Consider the following 17,985-nt stretch of genomic DNA (forward strand, 5'->3'; position numbering starts at 1 on the left):
CGACAACAATGAATAGTCTTGAAGATCATGAATAGCTTAACAATATTATACGGGTCATAAGGCTCATATATTGTAACATTTGTGGAAGCAATGACATTATGGATATGGCGCAAAGGTTTATAACAAAAGAATCATGCCTTTAGAAAGAAATGGTTTAGCCTTAACATGCCTTTCGGTCTTCTTAGTTACTCAATGGTTATCATTCCAAGCTCGTAACTCTACATGTAAAACCATTCATACTATTATTAGGCTCACCATCATACATTGTCTTAAGCATTTAAATAAAATCCCTTTAGAATCTGCTGAAATTCGGGCAGCATCTCCCTGTTTAGATGCCTAACCCGAAATTATAATCCAGCAACCAACAACAATAACAACATCAACAACAACACTATCAATACTAATATGTTCCATAAAACATCCCACACGATATTTCTCCAATTGTCAAACCAACAAATTCTTTTTATGATCATTTAATAACTTTTCCTCCGTAAATAAACCTAAACCAATATAAATAAGGGAAGATTCATACCTTTCACCCGCTAGAGCCGCAATATCTCCAATTGTCACCCTTAGTCCATGCCAAGATTCCTCGCAAAACGATATTATAATTACAACTATATGCTATCCGGACCTAATTTCGGAGATTTCACTTTATTCGCGTTAAAATTTAGTGGGCGGAAGTTGGGAGAATTTTCTAGAAAATTTGGGAAATATTTGGAGTGTGTTGGGCTGAAAATGAGGGGTGTTAGCCCTTATATAGTGGGTTAGAGCCAGTGGCACTGTAGCACTGTAGCAGCGCCGACACTGCTCTGCCCGCCTAACTTGTAACGTCCGTAATTCTCTACTCCGACGTCGTATAGATGAGCGGTTTTTTGCGTTGGAAACTAGACTCGACGAACTTCTATTTAGGATTTTTCTTTGCTTCAAAACTCCTCATATAATAAAAGATATTCTTTCTCAAAATTCGACCAAAATTGCCCCTCATATTTCCATAAAATCTAACAAACTTAATTTCCTTGATCCACTTGCCCTCCAATCCTTTCATAGCTTATTATATGAACTTAAACCCTCGTAACCATAAGGTTGACACATATAATCTCATATATTCTTGAAGGTAACTCCATTAACCGTACTTAAAACAACCATCAATACTTATAAATTTAAACGTACGAAACTACGGGGTGTAACATAAATCTTCTTCTCAATTCCTTGACAAGATAGGAAATATCCTATTGTACCTTTAAAATACCTTTGTATCATCTTAATTGCTTTCCAGTATTAGTGTCTAGTGGAGTATGAGGACAGATCCTCCCACTCGAAATTTTGCCTCTACAAATAGAAGTATTTATGGATCAAGAATACATGATACTTCAGGCCTTATGCTTGAGTTTGAGGACCCCTTTTTACCAAAATCCTTAAGATCCAAAACCTCAATCAACTCTCACATGGTTTGATATCACATACTCCATTTCAATTTCCATTGTTGTAACTATTGATTCCTAGTAGGGTATATAAGAGACTACGTTACACTATATATATGTAGCTCTTTTCATCAAGTGGAGTAACTATATATGCTTCCCCATCGATCTCAAATCGATTACGGGAATGCAAGAATGACTCGTGCGTCGAGATTGAGATTGACAAACTGATTATCAATTAGTTAGTTACTCCCACTGCGACAAAGTTTAATATTAAATGGATTATCTTTTGATGGTATATTGGTGCGATAGGAACATATCCATTATCACCAACTAAATCCATTCAAATTCAATAAAGAATATACAGTGGAAGCAATTCGATCGTTACTTTCATAAAGAGATATGTCATGACCTATCTCACCCTACTTAGAAAAACAATTCATCACGTGATTCAAATTCAGTTACATTATTGTAGACGTTCACTTATGAACATACCACTTTTTAGACTGTGAAGAATATCATGAATACAATTTCTTGCCCTTGGAAGTAATATTCCTCTGTTGTAATCTATCCATAACTTAAATGGAGTAAAAGTAACTAAGGATTGAATCACAAATGTTAGATTAGATTAATCGCAATGGAGGATCGACGCTTTTACTTTTTCAAATGGTTTTCTGCTTATCTTTTAGCTAGACAATATTAACAAGTAGACAAATCTACTTTATTTATATCATCAAGCAAGATTTTGTTTGACTAAACAATTCTTTCATTGTTAACCAGTAAGGTTAAATCTAGCATGTCATATATTTGCATCAACACTTGACGCAAATAAGCACAAATAAATATTCTTATTGGAATTATGAATAATATCCAGTATACTAAAACCATCGTAGGAATAACCAGCACCATATGTACCAAAATACAAACAAGATACATAATAAGGCATCATAGAAACATCTAAAGTCATAAGAGCCTTTTGCTCTATTCTAGGACTTACTGCATTACGTCACCGTTCAACTTTTCACTTAAGTTTGGAGACTGCTATTCTCGTAGCAATTGACATATTGATAACAAAGTATAAACTATTTGCGACATCTATGTACATCTTTAGAGCTTAATTCATATACACACTATTCCTTAAAATAAGCAACCATATTAAAGTTTATTTCACATTAGATTTGGAATCGAAAGTTCACTACGTTCCCAATCATCATGCAATTTCTAATATGTAAAAAGTTTAACATAATCCATTATATAAGGAACACATCTTAAATCACGTAAATTCAAAATTAAATAAGGATATATTCTATAGCAAATATAGAAAAGTTAAAATTAACAATAATACCATTAGAAATGCAAAATGTTGTGGCACACAGTCCATAAACAAATGGTTAAAAGAAAATATGCAGCCACACTGCAAATCTGGAAGAAAAAAATAAACTTAGGTTCTTATACCCTACTGCTTTAACCACCATGACATGGCTATGCATGTCACGACCCAAACCGGAGGGCTGCGACTGACATCCAAGACCATACTCGACTGAGTGCCATACTACTATTCCATCCAGGAGTCACAGCATTTTGTGAACCTTTGATTTACGAAATGATGCTTCCGTCAGGTAAAACAAAAACTTTTCAATAAAACTCTTTTGTCAAATCAGGGACTTCTCCCTTATCGTTAATGCAAAGAAAATCTTTAGTCGCAATAAAATCTTTAAAAATAAAGCATAAAAACACATCAACCTATATGGTCGCTTTACACAACTGTCGACATCTCGACGCACTATCCATAAGACATTGTCTGCAAAAGTCTCTAACATGAACCAAGATACCATGACAGAAGTACTTTGACTCGGCAACACTCCGAACTGAGATGGAGCTCACCAATCCAGCTAATAGCCTGGGAACATCCTATAGCCAATGTCTCCTACTCATCTGTATACACCTGCGTAGCATGAAACGTAGCGCCCCCAGGCAAAGGGATGTCAGTATGAATAATGTACTGAGTATGTAAGGCATGAATAACAACATAAGGTAGATATGAAAGGTAACATGGAATAAGAGAGAGAACTTGTACATCTTAAACTCATATGTACACAAGCACCTATATATATATATATATATATATATATATATATACACGCACATAATATAAGTAATAGTGTTGTGGAACATGAAACCCGATCCATAAGTGTTAGTGTTGTGGAACGTACAACCCGATCCATAAATATCATATGTTAGTGCCAAGATACGTACGACCCGATCCATCTAAGTTAGTGCCGAGGAACGTATGGCCCGGTCCATATAAGTTAGTGCTGAGGAACGTACGGTCCAATCCATATAATTTAGTGCCGAGGAACGTACGGTCCGATCCATATAATTTAGTGCCAAGGAATGTACGGCCTGATCCATATAAGTTAGTGCGGAGGAACGTACGTCCCGATCCATATATACCATACTCATACACATAATGTAAATAGTATACATGAAAGCTCATATGAAAGATACAACTTCATCGGAGTGAAGTAAGGTTGGTAACCTCCGATTCATATTATGGAACAACCATTATCGCTATATCTCACCTCGAAGGAACAATTCATGAGGTGAGATCAACAACAATGAATAGAATCGAGAAAATCATGAAATAGTTCAACATTTTCATATCATCGTTGAAATCATAACTTGAGACTTTTAAACACAAAATCATCATCATCGTAATCCTCATAGAAACATTCTCATCTTTAACATCATAAGAAGCTTTAAGAGTCATAAACTTCTAGCTTTTGAAATCAAAGAGGTTATGGGAATATTTATGGAATCATACCATAGGAATCATGCCTTTGAAAGAAAGGGACGAGCCTTAACATACCTTTTCAGTCGTCTTAACTTTAACTATTTAACGTTTATCCTCCCAAGCTCGTAAATCTACATTCAAGAGAATTCATATTATCGTTAGGCTTATCGTCATATGCCTATCCCAAGTCCTTAAACCAAACTCCTTTAGAATTTGCCAAAATTCGGGCAGCATCTCCCCAGTTTATATGCCTAGCCCGAAATCACAATCCAGCAACCAACAACAACAACAACAACAATACCAACATCAACAATAATATTATCAATACCAATCTATTTCATAAAACATCCCACACGATGTTTTTAGCATATAACAACAATATACACTTCCTTCCTTTCTTCCCAATCAAGGAGCATAATCTCATCAACATACCAACAACATTAGACACCATCTCTATACATGTAAATCAGCCCAGCCAAACGGCCACAACATGCTAAAAACAGCCCATAAATACAACAATTACAACATAACAACATTAGATACCATCTCTATACATGTAAATCAGCCCAGCCACACGGAAACAACATGCTAAAAACATCCCATAAATACAACAACTATAACACAACATTTTATGACCTTTCCTCCATAACTATTTTCACTTTTAAGACTTGCTAAACCTTCAAATCAACTCAACATAAGAGATAGGATGAAGAACATATCTTATACTTGAAGAAATTCAGCCACACCAACTTTCTTCAAGACCAAACTTACCACAACATCAAGTAGAAGCAAGAACAATCACCCTTCATGGATTAGTTTGGTGTAATCTTGTTAAATTATTGATTTAATGGGCTATAAATGTTTGGGGGTTGTGTTGAGAAGTTTCTAGGACTATTGAGAATGTAAAATGCTGAAAAAATGGAGTTAATGGGGGTATTTATACCCCTCATAGGTCGGTTCCACCGACCTTCTCAAGTGGGACCGCAGAAGCCATTTGGCAGCTTGGAGTCTTGATCTTAAAATGGCCATAACTTTTGATTCCGCTATTGTGTGAGGGACCACGACCTATAGTTGGAAATCTCTTTCAGTTATCTACAACTTTTAATTTTGGTGTGTTTCCAAATTCCAAAATTATAATAGCATTTTGGCCCCTCCAAGTCAGATCATCCGAAAACGTATCCTTAAATCATCCTTTTGGAGGGCTTATGCCCATATTTGGCTTAAGGGCCCTTCTGGAGATTTGCTCAACTTTCCATGTACTACTCATATCACTTTTCACATGTCTTTTATAAGACCCCAGCATGTGAGGCCCACCTTAACTGATTCACTGATATATATTCTTATACTCAGATCATATAATCTTCATCCCTGATCCTTGTATAACTTTACTCTCCCTCGAGCTTATACTAAGCCGTCTACAATCTTGGTAACACGAAATTTTTCGGGGCGTAACAATGCATGATTTCTTTTCTCGTCTAAGAAAAAAGTTCTTTTTTTCATGGCTAACTTGGAGCAAAAACTTAGTTACTTTATATTCTCAGCCGTAGTTAAAAAAGTTTTGCCTCAACACATATAACACACATGCGCTACTCAACCAATAGCATTGAAGTTTGTGTTGTGTCGTATACATAGGACCAACAGTGAGAAAACCAAAAAAAATCTCAATCTATTGCCTTTTAATTCTTGTGGCAGATGACTTTACCAAAAACAAAGAAGCAAAACAATTATCTTTCATTATTTTTTCTTCTAACGGAATACTGATTTTATTCACTATCAAGAACATGAAAACCAATTCGAATTTTAATTTATGTGACGTTTCACAGCAGTCACTAAATCCACAGAGTTGGTCCAAAGAGCAACTCGATCAAGAAGCAATTCAGAAAAAAGTTGTTTCTAAAACACAATGCGAAGACTCCAAATGAAACAATAAATTTTGAAACTACCGTCGTCCACAAACAACACTCAGAGTGCCACAAACCGTAGAATAGTATCTTAAATAGAGTTGGTTCAGCGATAGAGGTAGTCGATGGGGTAGAGGGTCTGCAGATACTCGTCTAGCTCCTCATTATTCCAAGCAATCGTTTTAGTAATTATCAACGCCTATTTCATGGAACAATTTCAACAAAAAATACAAGTGGGGTCAATCCTTTCCTTTTTATAAAAGAAATTGCTCACCGTAAAGATTATAAAGGAATCACTTTAGTTTCCATATCTACTTTGAAGCATCACATGGCGGCCACATATGGCCAAGGAATGGACACGTGTAGACACAAACTTTAAGAAGAATGGTGAAAACAAACAAAAATTGTAAGCCACGTTGGCTTTTTATCTATTAACCACAAAATTTGGAACCAAAACATTCTGATTTTTTAAGGTTTGTGGCATAAATTTTCATCATCAGTTTAACGAAAGAACAAAGAGGTCATTTACTTTGAAGCCAAGCGAAACCAACTACGACGGTAGACAGAAAACCAATTTCTGAAACTATACTAATTCGCAGTAAAAAAAACTATAAACATAGAGCAGACTTGTTTCATTCCCAAACACCATTAAAAAAAAAATACTGCGACTTATAGTAAATAGGGAATCTTCTTACACTTATTTCATGAAGGGAATCGAGACTAGAAAACAAATAAGTCCTGGCTCTGATATCAATGAAGGAAAATGCACAATCTACAAAAACACATAGTTCTCTTCCTAGTGTTACATCTCGCATTTTTGTACGTTGAGTTTCGCCGAGTGCTAGTTGTCCTAGTCTTGGAAAGTAGGACAAATTTTTTTCACGGTCATGAGGATAGATATATCCATCTTGGGTATATGAGAGGGTAAAATCATGTTTAGTAAGCTTCGGGAAGGTTTAAGACTTGTTGGATCATCAGAGTTAAATTTCAGTGAAAGTTTGACAAAGTGTCACATTATGGCGCAATATGTGGCTCTCAGAGCACAACATGTGGGACTCAAAGCACGCTTTGAGAAGATGCAGTTGCGCAGCAAAGTGTGACAGAGAATTTTTGGTGATGTTGCGAGGTCTGCGACACAACATGCGGATCTCAAAGCGCGCTTTGCGACGCCGCAAACCTCGCAGTATGTTGTGTCGGGTCAGAATTTTTTGGACTACTATACATAGAACCAACTCGACCCTAAATCATTATTTCACCATTTTTGAGCCTAGAGACTTCCAAAACTCTCTCTACAAGTCTCATATAATCTAAGACCAAAATCAAGGGCAAACCAAGTGATTCCAACATAAAGAATTCCATGATCATCATTAGATTGTTCTTCCTCTTGTGGTGTTGAATTTGAAGACTTCTTGGAGGTGAAGGAATTTCGAACTTAGAGTGATCTTTGTGATTGAAGGTAAGATTATCACTCCATCTTCATGTTCATAGTATTATTTGGCATTTACATAAATTATGCGAAGGAGAAATTATGAAAGTAAGGTTTAAGTCGTGCTAGAACTTGTTCTTAGCTAGGCTTGAGTATGAATTGTTCTAGACTTGGTATGATTGTGATGTTGTTGGGCTGGTTTGTGCAAATAAAATTTTAATATGAAGTTGTTGGATTGTTAAGTGAGTTGTGAAGATGAAAAGGAAACTAGTGAAGGATTGATGGTACCGAAATATGTATAGGATTGAGGAAAACACGCTACATGAATCTTAGGCACATAAGATGTTCGACAAAATGTATAAATGAGTTCTCTTATAAGTTATGAAACCATCGTTTACTGTAGATAATCATTCATAGAGTGTACGAGGACTCGTGGGATCCATGATTAAGGAGACATTAAGATCCATGAACGTTCCTCAGCACTATAGCCTACATGTATATACATGATTTACATACAGAGCATGCATATCGTATGCCCTCAGAGGCATTTTCAATTATGCAAAGTTATACAGATATGTTCAGTTATACAGTTATTCAGTCATATAGATGCATTCAGACAGTCAGTCTAGCTTATGAGTTTCAGATTCCATTCATGATTCTCATATAGATGTGTTGCTTATATGCCTTACATACTCAGTACATTATCCGTACTAACTCCCATATTGCTTGGGGGGATGCGTTCATGCCCGCAGGTTCAGGTAGACAGACAGGCGGTCCAGCTCAGTAGGACCTTTATCTAGCGGTGGTCAGTGCGCTCCACTTGATCCGGAGCTACAGTGTATTTTGGTATGCCATTGTTTTGGATGTATATGCATATGGGTATGACAAGGCCCTATCCTGTCCTTTCTACAGCTTTATACTCCAGTAGAGGTCTGTAGATAGTTGAATGTATTGACATGTGATGTAGCCTTGTCGGCTCCTATTCTTTTGTGTACAACATATGTAGCGGCCTAGTCGGGTTGCACCGTTCCTTTTAGTATGTATATATTCTGATGGTACAGGGTTTATGATGTTATCCTTTTATGAGTTAGTATGGTTCAGTCTGAGTTATCTATGGGCCCTTGTTATGCAGCACTATCCAAATACAAGTATAGGGGTGTTTGGTCATTAGAGGTCAGACACTCGTCATGGCTCATCGGTTTGGGTCGTGACAACTGGTCGATAGTGGAATCACATGTTAAGAACACGAACTACACATAAATATTCAGTCTATGACATACCTAAGTTACAAAGAAGAAGATTGCTCCATGAACAAAGCAGGAATCTTCCACAGAAGTTCTTTACCAAAAGAAGAAGAGAGTTTTTGTCTTTTATTGGGAGAAAGAGGCAGGTGAAAAAGTTACTTTTTTCTTGTGCGGAATCCTTTTTATTGTGATGAAGGGATACAAATTTTAGGGACTTTTCGCAAAAGTTGTGTCTTTCCCTTTTCCATTTTATTTAATAAATAATAATAAGTAACTCATTATATATTTATTTATATGAATATGAATCTGGTTGATCCACATGGGTGGCCCGAATCCAATTTCCAACAAGATGCCACATCACTCTTTTATATAGCTTTATAATACAGATAGATATAGATTGATGTCGGTTGTTTATTTGCTTACTTTTAGGTTTTTTGATTTTAAGCGATGTGTTTCTTATGCCTATGTCGGATTATCCTATGTATTCTAATGTTTTAGTTTGATCTCTCACCTTTCACTACAAGAAAGTATAGAAATGACAACAAAAAATTTAATATTTGGCAACAACTTAGTTTTATTATTAGCAAATGAACTTTTTTGTTGCCAAATAATTTAATTTTGTTGTCATAGTATTAATTATTTCTGCAAAAAGTACTTTTGCCAAAAAAAAAAATGTTGCACGTTGTTTCAACAACAACCATTGGGAAAAGTTCATGCAACAATTTGTTTTTTTGTCAAAAGTACTTTTTGCAACAATAATCAATTTATGGCAAAAACAAAATTGTTGCCAAATATATTTTTTCTTGTAGTGTATGATGCTTAATCAATTAATACCCTCAAGTTACTTTTTTTTTTTTTTTTTGGCTTATGAAAGATACTTTGTATTTAAGATACTTTAAAGACAGTACAGGTAAAGTAAAACATAGTTCAAGTTACACACTAATTACTTGGGATAGATCTTAATGATTCAATCCCTAAAGAATCCAGAAGTGGCAGTTGAATAAGTACTTGAGGGGGATAATCCCAAAAATAGATTCTCCCAGTTGTTGTCCTTCAGCTTTTAGACCAATTTTAGCCAGTTCATGAGCCGCCTTGTTCCCCTCCCTAGGAATGTGACGAACTTGTGCACTGTCCATAACCTGCAAAAGGAACCTGCAATCATTTAGGGAATTCATGTGAGCTATGATTTGTGTTCCGTTATTTAGGTGTTCTGATAAAACCTGATTATCTATTTCCACAATAAGTGGGAATGGATTTTTTGTGTATGCCAGTTCCAGTCCTTGCAACAAGGCTTGAAATTTCCGCATGTAAGGCTGATTGTGCATGGATATGGGTAGAAAAACCCTCTACCCAGTACCCATTTGAGTCTCGGATTAGACCTCCTGATCCACATTTATGCGAGTTGGGCTGATGGGCTCCATCAATGTTCAACTTAAAGCAATTTATGGGTGGTTTCGTCCAAGGGTTATTTTTGTTTGTTCTATGTGTTGAACTAGAAAGGTTATTGATGGTATTTTTTGGGTTAAATGGTAAAACTCCATAGCTTGTCCAAAGGCTTTAAAAAGATTAGTGTTCAGGTGAGTTTGTTGAAAGAGGTTTGCATTGCGATTTATCCAGATGTTCCAAAGAAGGAAAGGAAAGATTATTTTGGTGTCCAGGGTGTGGTTAGGAGGCAGAGTGATCTGGTCCATGTTTGAGCACTGAGCGTTTAGCTAGTGGATGAACTCATTATGGTGTGGTGTAGTGATTCCAAGTTGAGTCCATATATATTTGGCTTTGGGGCATAGAATGAATATATGGTAGGAGTCTTCGGGGGAGTTACAATGTTTGCAAGAGTTGTTTGTGTAAGAAAATGTTTTCCTTGAATATTCTGTTCCCTTCAATGGGTTGATATACATGATTTACAACATAATTGTCGGCTACAAATTAGGAACTAATTTGACTAAATAATTCTAACATATGCTATCCTAAAATAAAAGATTACAAAATATATTATACTAAATAATTACATAATCTAACACACCCCCGCAGTCGAAGCGGGAGGTTCACGAACGGTTAGACTGTCCCGAAAATCATCGAATAATACGCGCGGAAGACCTTTGGTGAAGATGTCAGCAATCTGATAACGGGACGGAACATGTAGGACTCGAACTTCGCCACGTCTAACCTTTTCACGAACAAAGTGAATGTCCATTTCGATATGCTTGGTACGTTGATGTTGTATCGGATTTCCGGACAAGTAAATGGCACTCACATTATCACAATAGACCAAAGTTGCTTTATGAATAGGACAATTGAGTTCAAGCAACAGATTACAAATCCAACAAGACTCAGAGACAACATTAGCAACCCCTTTGTATTCTGCTTCAGCACTTGACTTAGATAGAGTAGGTTGGCGCTTGGAAGACCAAGAAATCAAGTTATCCCCAAGATAGACACAATAACCCGATGTGGAGCGTCGAGTGTCTGGACATCCTCCCTAATCAGCATCTGTATACGATAGTAGTGACTGTAGAGAGGATTTGTATAAATGTGTGCCAAAAACAATCGTACCTCGAATGTAACGCAAAATGCGTTTTAATGCTTCCATATGCTGGACTTTGGGGTCATGCATAAACAAGCAAACCTGTTGGACGGTGTATGATATATCAGGCCGAGTGAATGTCAAGTATTGCAAAGCACCTGCCAGACGATAATACTTCGTAGGATCCTCATACGGGGCGCTTGAAGAAGCGTTGAGTTTGCCTTTTGTGTCAACTGGAGTGGGGCAAGGCTTACATTGTGACATGCCTGCCCTGTCAAGAATATCCTCTGCATAAGAACTCTGAGACATAAAGAGACTATTGTTGTCCCGGGAGACAGCAATGCCCAAAAAAATAGCTCAACGGACCCAAGTCTTTCATCGCAAATTCCGTAGCTAACTTGGACATAATACCAAGTCTAAGAGAGTCTGAAGATGCAGTTAGAATAACATCATCCACATATAACAAAAGGTAAGCAATATCTTTCCCACGACAAAAAATGAAGAGAGAGTTGTCAGATGTACTATGCAAGAAACCAATGGTCGCCACATATTCAGCAAAACGCTGATACCAAGCCCATGGTGCCTGCTTCAAACCATAAAGAGACTTACGCAAGAGGCACACATGATCAGGACGAGCTGGATCCCGGAATCCCAGAGGCTGATACATATAGACGGTCTCATTCAAGTTTCCATGTAAGAAAGCATTCTTTACATCAAGCTGGTGAATGGGCCAAGAGCGAGATAAAGCAATAGTAAAAACCACACGGATAGTTGCTGGCTTGACCACCGGACTGAACGTCTCGTCACAATCAACACCTTCCCGTTGAGACCTGCCATCACCTACAAGACGGGCTTTGTGCCTCTCAAAAGAACCATCAGATTTCTTTTTATGCCGAAAAATCCAAAAAGACCGAATAATATTAGCATTTGGAGGACGAGGGACCAGCCCCCAAGTCTTACTATCAATAAGAGCATTATATTCATCTTGCATAGCATTTTTCCAATTCGGGTCATTAAGGGCACCAACTAGATTCCGAGGAATGGGGAGATGGAATTGGTGGTGACACTTAAGACTTGATTATGGTATTTTGAGTTCGGCTTTAAAATTCCATGTTGACTACGTGTAGTCATGCAATGAACGGGTGGGGGGCTGGCAGGGAGGGGTTGCTGCCGTGATGGGGCAGCGTGGGAGAGGGAAGGGCTGGCAGCGGAGGGGCTGCCGTGTGGGCAGTGGCAGGAGGATGAAGAGGCTGGCGGGCAGCTGGGGCAGTGGAGGTAGACTGCTGGGCAGTCGACGATGAAGGAGAAGAGGTGGGGGAGCTCGGGTGGTGGGTTGCACGAGAGGGAGGGGGCTGCATTGGCGGAGCAGTGGCCTGGTCATGCAACAATTGTATTCTCAATGGGGAATTATCATCACCCAAAAATTCATATGAGTAGGAGATGGAGTATTTATTTGTGAAAATGGAAAGGAAATTTCATCAAACCACACATGCCGGGATATGATTATTTGTCGGTTGTATAAGTCATAGCATTTGTACCCTCGATGATTGGAAGGGTATCCTAGGAAGACACACGAAGTGGACCTAGATTGCAGCTTATGAATTTGTGTGGAAGGAAAGAGAGGAAAGCATAGACAGCCAAAGACTCGGAGATGAGAGTAGGATGGATTCTTTTGATAAAGAATGTTAGTGGGTGTCTTATATGCTAAGAGTTTAGAAGGAAGAATATTGTGTAAGTACGTTGCTATGGCCAAGGCGTGATGCCAATATGAGGGTCATAGATGCATGGGCAAGGAGTGTACGAACAATATTATTGATGGATTTAATTTTCCGTTCAACCTTACCATTTTAGGGGGAAGTGTGGGGACAAGAAAAGCGGAAAAGCATCCCGTTTTGTTCACAAAACTTATGAAAAGGACCATTATCAAATTCACGCCCGTTGTCACATTGAAAAGTTTTGATTTCTTTTTCAAATTGAGTGCGAATGAAATTCCGGAAAGACAAGAAGCAACTATAAACTTGGGACTTTGTTTTGATGGGAAAAGTCCAAAGAAAATTTGTGTAATTGTCAAGAAATAAAACATAATATCTGTGACTTGAAGAGCTAAGAACAGGTGCAGTCCATAAGTCACTGTGAACAATGTCAAAGGGCATAGTAGTAGTTGAAAGAGAGTCATAAAAAGGCAATTTAATTAATTTCCCCAGAGGGCAAGAATGACAAACATTGTTTCGAGCCTTATTACATTCAATCAAATTACTACTATGTAAAGAACTAAGAATAACATCCCCTGGATGACCTAAACGGGAGTGCCAGATATGAGGAGAGATGACACTAAAAACAGATGGTGCGGAAGACGAGATGGCTCGAAATTTTTTGAAGAATGGATAAAGATCACTCGAACTCTCACATCTCATGAGTTTGCTCCCCGTCCGTAAATCCTTCACATAAAAACAAAAAGGATCAAATTCAACAGAAACCATATTATCGATAGTAAATTTTCGAACGGAAATAAGATTTTTGATGAGTTTAGGTGCATGTAAGACATTTTTCAGTTTTAAAGAGGGATTTACTTGAAGGGATGTAAGACCATAACCACGAATTGGAATCATGCTACCATTACCAACAACAATGCCATTATTTTTGCTCAATTGATAATAAGACGAGAGAGTACCTTGGGAGTTGGTCATGTGAGATGTGGCTCTGGTGTCCATGTACCAATTCTTGTCATCAGGTGGATTCAACGACATTGTATGCATGGCTTGATCAATATATGTGGGCGCATACCCACCATGTGATGACGAGGCTGACGAGTAGAACGACTGTGGAGGACGAGGACCAAGAACTCCCTGCTGCGAGAGAGCTGGACGCGGCTGCTGCCACCCAGCCGTGGGCAGCATGATAATTTGCATAGCATGGACAGGGAGAGCATCGAGGACTGATTTAGTGAGAGTAATTCTTCCCGCCATGGTTAGTATTTTTGCTTTCCTTCCTTTTAATATGTTGTGTATTCTATCAATGATGTATTGATAGTCAGGAGCTTTAGGTTGAAGATTGGTAATGAGGAACCCTGGGTATTTTTCAAAGGAATTGACATGCTTGATATTAAGCTGAATGGAAATAGAATTAATAGTTTTGGTTGTGGTTTGGGGGGGGGGGGGGGGGTTGGACATTGTGGGAGAAGATGAGCTTTGATTTGTTTTTTTTTTTAATCAGAATGGGTAGCAAGCGCATTGAAGGTGTTTACTATGGAGGAGGCAGAAGAGGTAGTGGCTTCTACGAATAGAACTAGATCATCGGCAAATAAAATATGTAATAGTAAGGGGCCTGATTGGCTAATTCTTATGGGTTTCCAGTTCCCAATGTCTATTTCCTGCTCTATTTTACGAGTTAAGGCTTGCATGCAGATGATGAATATATAGGGTGATAGAGAGTCTCCTTGTCTAATGCCACGTGTTGGTTCGAATTATTCTGAAGGATTGCCATTGATTATGATAGCAGTTTTGGCAGTGGTGATGCAGTTCATAATAAGCTGAGTAAGGTCCGAGGGGAAGTTAAGGTCACATAGAGAGCTATAGATAAAGGACCACTTTAGTCTATCGAAGACTTTTTCTAGGTCGATTTTTTAAAATCATTTTTGGTTTGGTGTTAGATTTTTTTGCGGAATGAATGTACAGCTTCCTGTACAATTACAGCGTTATCCATGGACCATCTTCCTAGGATAAAGCTGCATTGTGTCGGGCTGATAATGTCATTAAGGTGGGGCCTTATCCTGTTAATTCTTGTGATTGTTTTTTAAATAGTGTTACAAAGACTTATAGGATGATAATGGGTAATTTGGGTGGGATTCTTTGTCACACCCCTACCAAGAGTATGACGGGATCCGACCCGTAGGCCGGAAACCACCTGACTGATCCATTACTTTGAACAGTATAAACTATAACTCAAAGAGCACCTGCAAGCAGAAAAGGCCCAACATAGGAATATCCGATCATTCAGCACATATATTCATATGCTGACCGACAAGGTCGCCACAACATAACGTATATCATAAAGCCGGCAAGATTAACAGTAATGTATCAAGAGCTCAAAATAAAGTCGACAAGGCCACCAATATATTATACAACAATATGAACCGGTGGAGCAATAGAATATCTAACTATACACACACGTCTACGAGCCTCTACATAGAGTACAAATGACCATAAGCATAATACCAAATAGACTGCAGCTCCGAAGTAACTGGAGTGCTCCTAAGAATTCACTGATAGAAAACCTACGGGTCTGATCCGTTCCCCTGCCTACCTGCGGGCATGAGCGCAGCGTTCACAAGAAAGGACGTCAGTACGAATAATGTACTGAGTATGTAAGGCATGAATAACAACATAATATAGATATGAAAGGTAACATGGGATAAGAGAGATAACATATACATCTGGATGCCTCATAAGGCGGATGTCATGCATGCTTAGCCTTTAAAAAAAACATTTTTATACATATACATAGTACCATGCCCGGCCATTAAGGCTCGGTGTCATATGCATAGTATTATGCCCGACCATTAAGGCTCAGTGTTATCACCATTAGCCCGCGTTCGGGCCTCCCGCGGCCGGGCAATATCGTAAAATGCCCACTACAGTGGTGTGCACATCTACGTGCCATGCCCGATCGACTATAGCGCAGCGCGGTGTGAGAAAATACATACATATATATAAAGCATGCCTGAGAGCCCAATCAAAATCCACCACTATATCGGAGTGACGTAAGGTCGGTAGCCTCTGATTATATTATGGATCAATCATCATCGTTTATCCCACCTTGAAGGATCAAGGGTCATAAGGTGAGATTACTAACAATGAAGGAAATTAAGAAATTGCAAAGTAAGCTCAATCACCTCATAATAATATATAGCTCATGTATTTGGAAATCTCCATGAATAAAATCATCCCATAATATCATGAAATCTGTATGCCTTGGAGCTTTGATAAACAAATCCCCCCCCCTCCCCCAAAAAAAAACATTCGTCCTCGAATGTTGAGGTGGAGTTCGCTCTGAGGTAGATGTCAATGTTCTTACTCGTATTTGTCAGTATTTACTTTAATTACTTGAAATCTTACTTGCTCATTTAAAACTAAACTTATCTGAATTACGCAGTTTATCCTTCTTCTTTTGTGGCCAAAATTTACGCCCATACTCAAGGTCGTCTTTTTTCTTATTACCTGCTTGTTTACTAACTCTTGATGCTTTATCGTTCTTATTGTCTCTTCAGCCTCCGTTGTTTACATTCTTGTATGCTCTTTTATCCAGTACTTACTACATACTTTTATCCAATTTTGATCCCATCTTCTTTTTATTCAGAAATTCTTGTTCTCTTCGATCTCTATGTACCTTTCTTAAGCTTTACAGATGTCCCAGGCCTCTGTCTTCTTGGAGTTTACTTATTCTTATTCTTCCTCCCTTAAAGATAACCTCAAGACTGGTCACATTTTAGCATCCTTTGCTTTCCATAGCAGTCGAATTAATCTTTGCGGTACTTTATCTTTCAACTGGTTTAACACCAAAATGTCTCGCTTAATTTCTCTTTTCTTCAATTGGACTTCTGGCACTTGAATAACTAACGGTAATTCTTGTACTTATATCAAAAACATCTCAAACCTCTTCTTTAATGATTCCTTTCCTTCATATACTCTTAAAGTTTCTGATCCTTAGTTCGGCTAATACGTTAGAGGTGAATTCAGAAGTTTGTCGAAGAACGACTAAGATTTCTAGTCATGCAGCGAATTCAGATCTTTTCATTCTTTCCTTTGTCTTTAACCTTCATTCATTCCTTTTCTAATAAGAGCCATCATATTGCTTGTTCCACGAGGTTTCATTGTCACCCGATTGTTCTAATCAAACGCGATATCCTTTGATCATTTACTTTGGGGTTCGCCTTCTACTTTTAACCTTTACCCGACTCTCACTTAATAAGTCTTTCCCATAGTTTGACGCAATTATCTATCATTTCGATTTTATAAATCAAGTAGATTCTTAATTCCTTAAATGTCTATCTCCTTTGTTTATATCCTTGAATCCTTTTCCTGCGATCCTATCTTCATCTACTTCCATGACTTCACCTTCCGCTGACTTAGTCCCTCTTGTTTCGCAGCCCTCTATTTCTCTACTAGTGGACAACTTTCTTATTTAGCTGTGGTACTTTTCCTTTCTTGCTTATCTAGTGATACTTTAGATTATCCCTCTTAGTACTAATCGATTTTACATACATATCATCTCATCTCATTTTTAAATTCTTTTGTCGGACTCCTTAATTCCTTGTATTGTCATCATAGTTCCACCTATGGTAGTGCCCAAATGGTTTATAATAGTATTTCCTTGCTAAGGGCTTATTATTTTTATTAAATACTTTACTTCATATTACTCATCCCATGCGTCAAAAATACTATAGCCAAGGGATTTATATTCAAATAGGACTCAATTCAACCCATACAACAACCTCAGCATCATCCCTTATGCACTTGTATACAACATTTTCTTGTCATCGTTGTTATTCCCCATCACTGGATTATACTTACAACATACCATTGATCAAGTCTAAGGCTAATCTATTATTCAAAATATCTTCAAATCCATGTTTGAATCTTTCCCCCAATTTCCTCTTCTCCAATCTTAATATCATTA

This window comes from Lycium barbarum, chromosome 3 (genome assembly GCF_019175385.1).
Source record: "Lycium barbarum isolate Lr01 chromosome 3, ASM1917538v2, whole genome shotgun sequence".
In the NCBI taxonomy this organism is placed as follows: domain Eukaryota; kingdom Viridiplantae; phylum Streptophyta; class Magnoliopsida; order Solanales; family Solanaceae; genus Lycium; species Lycium barbarum.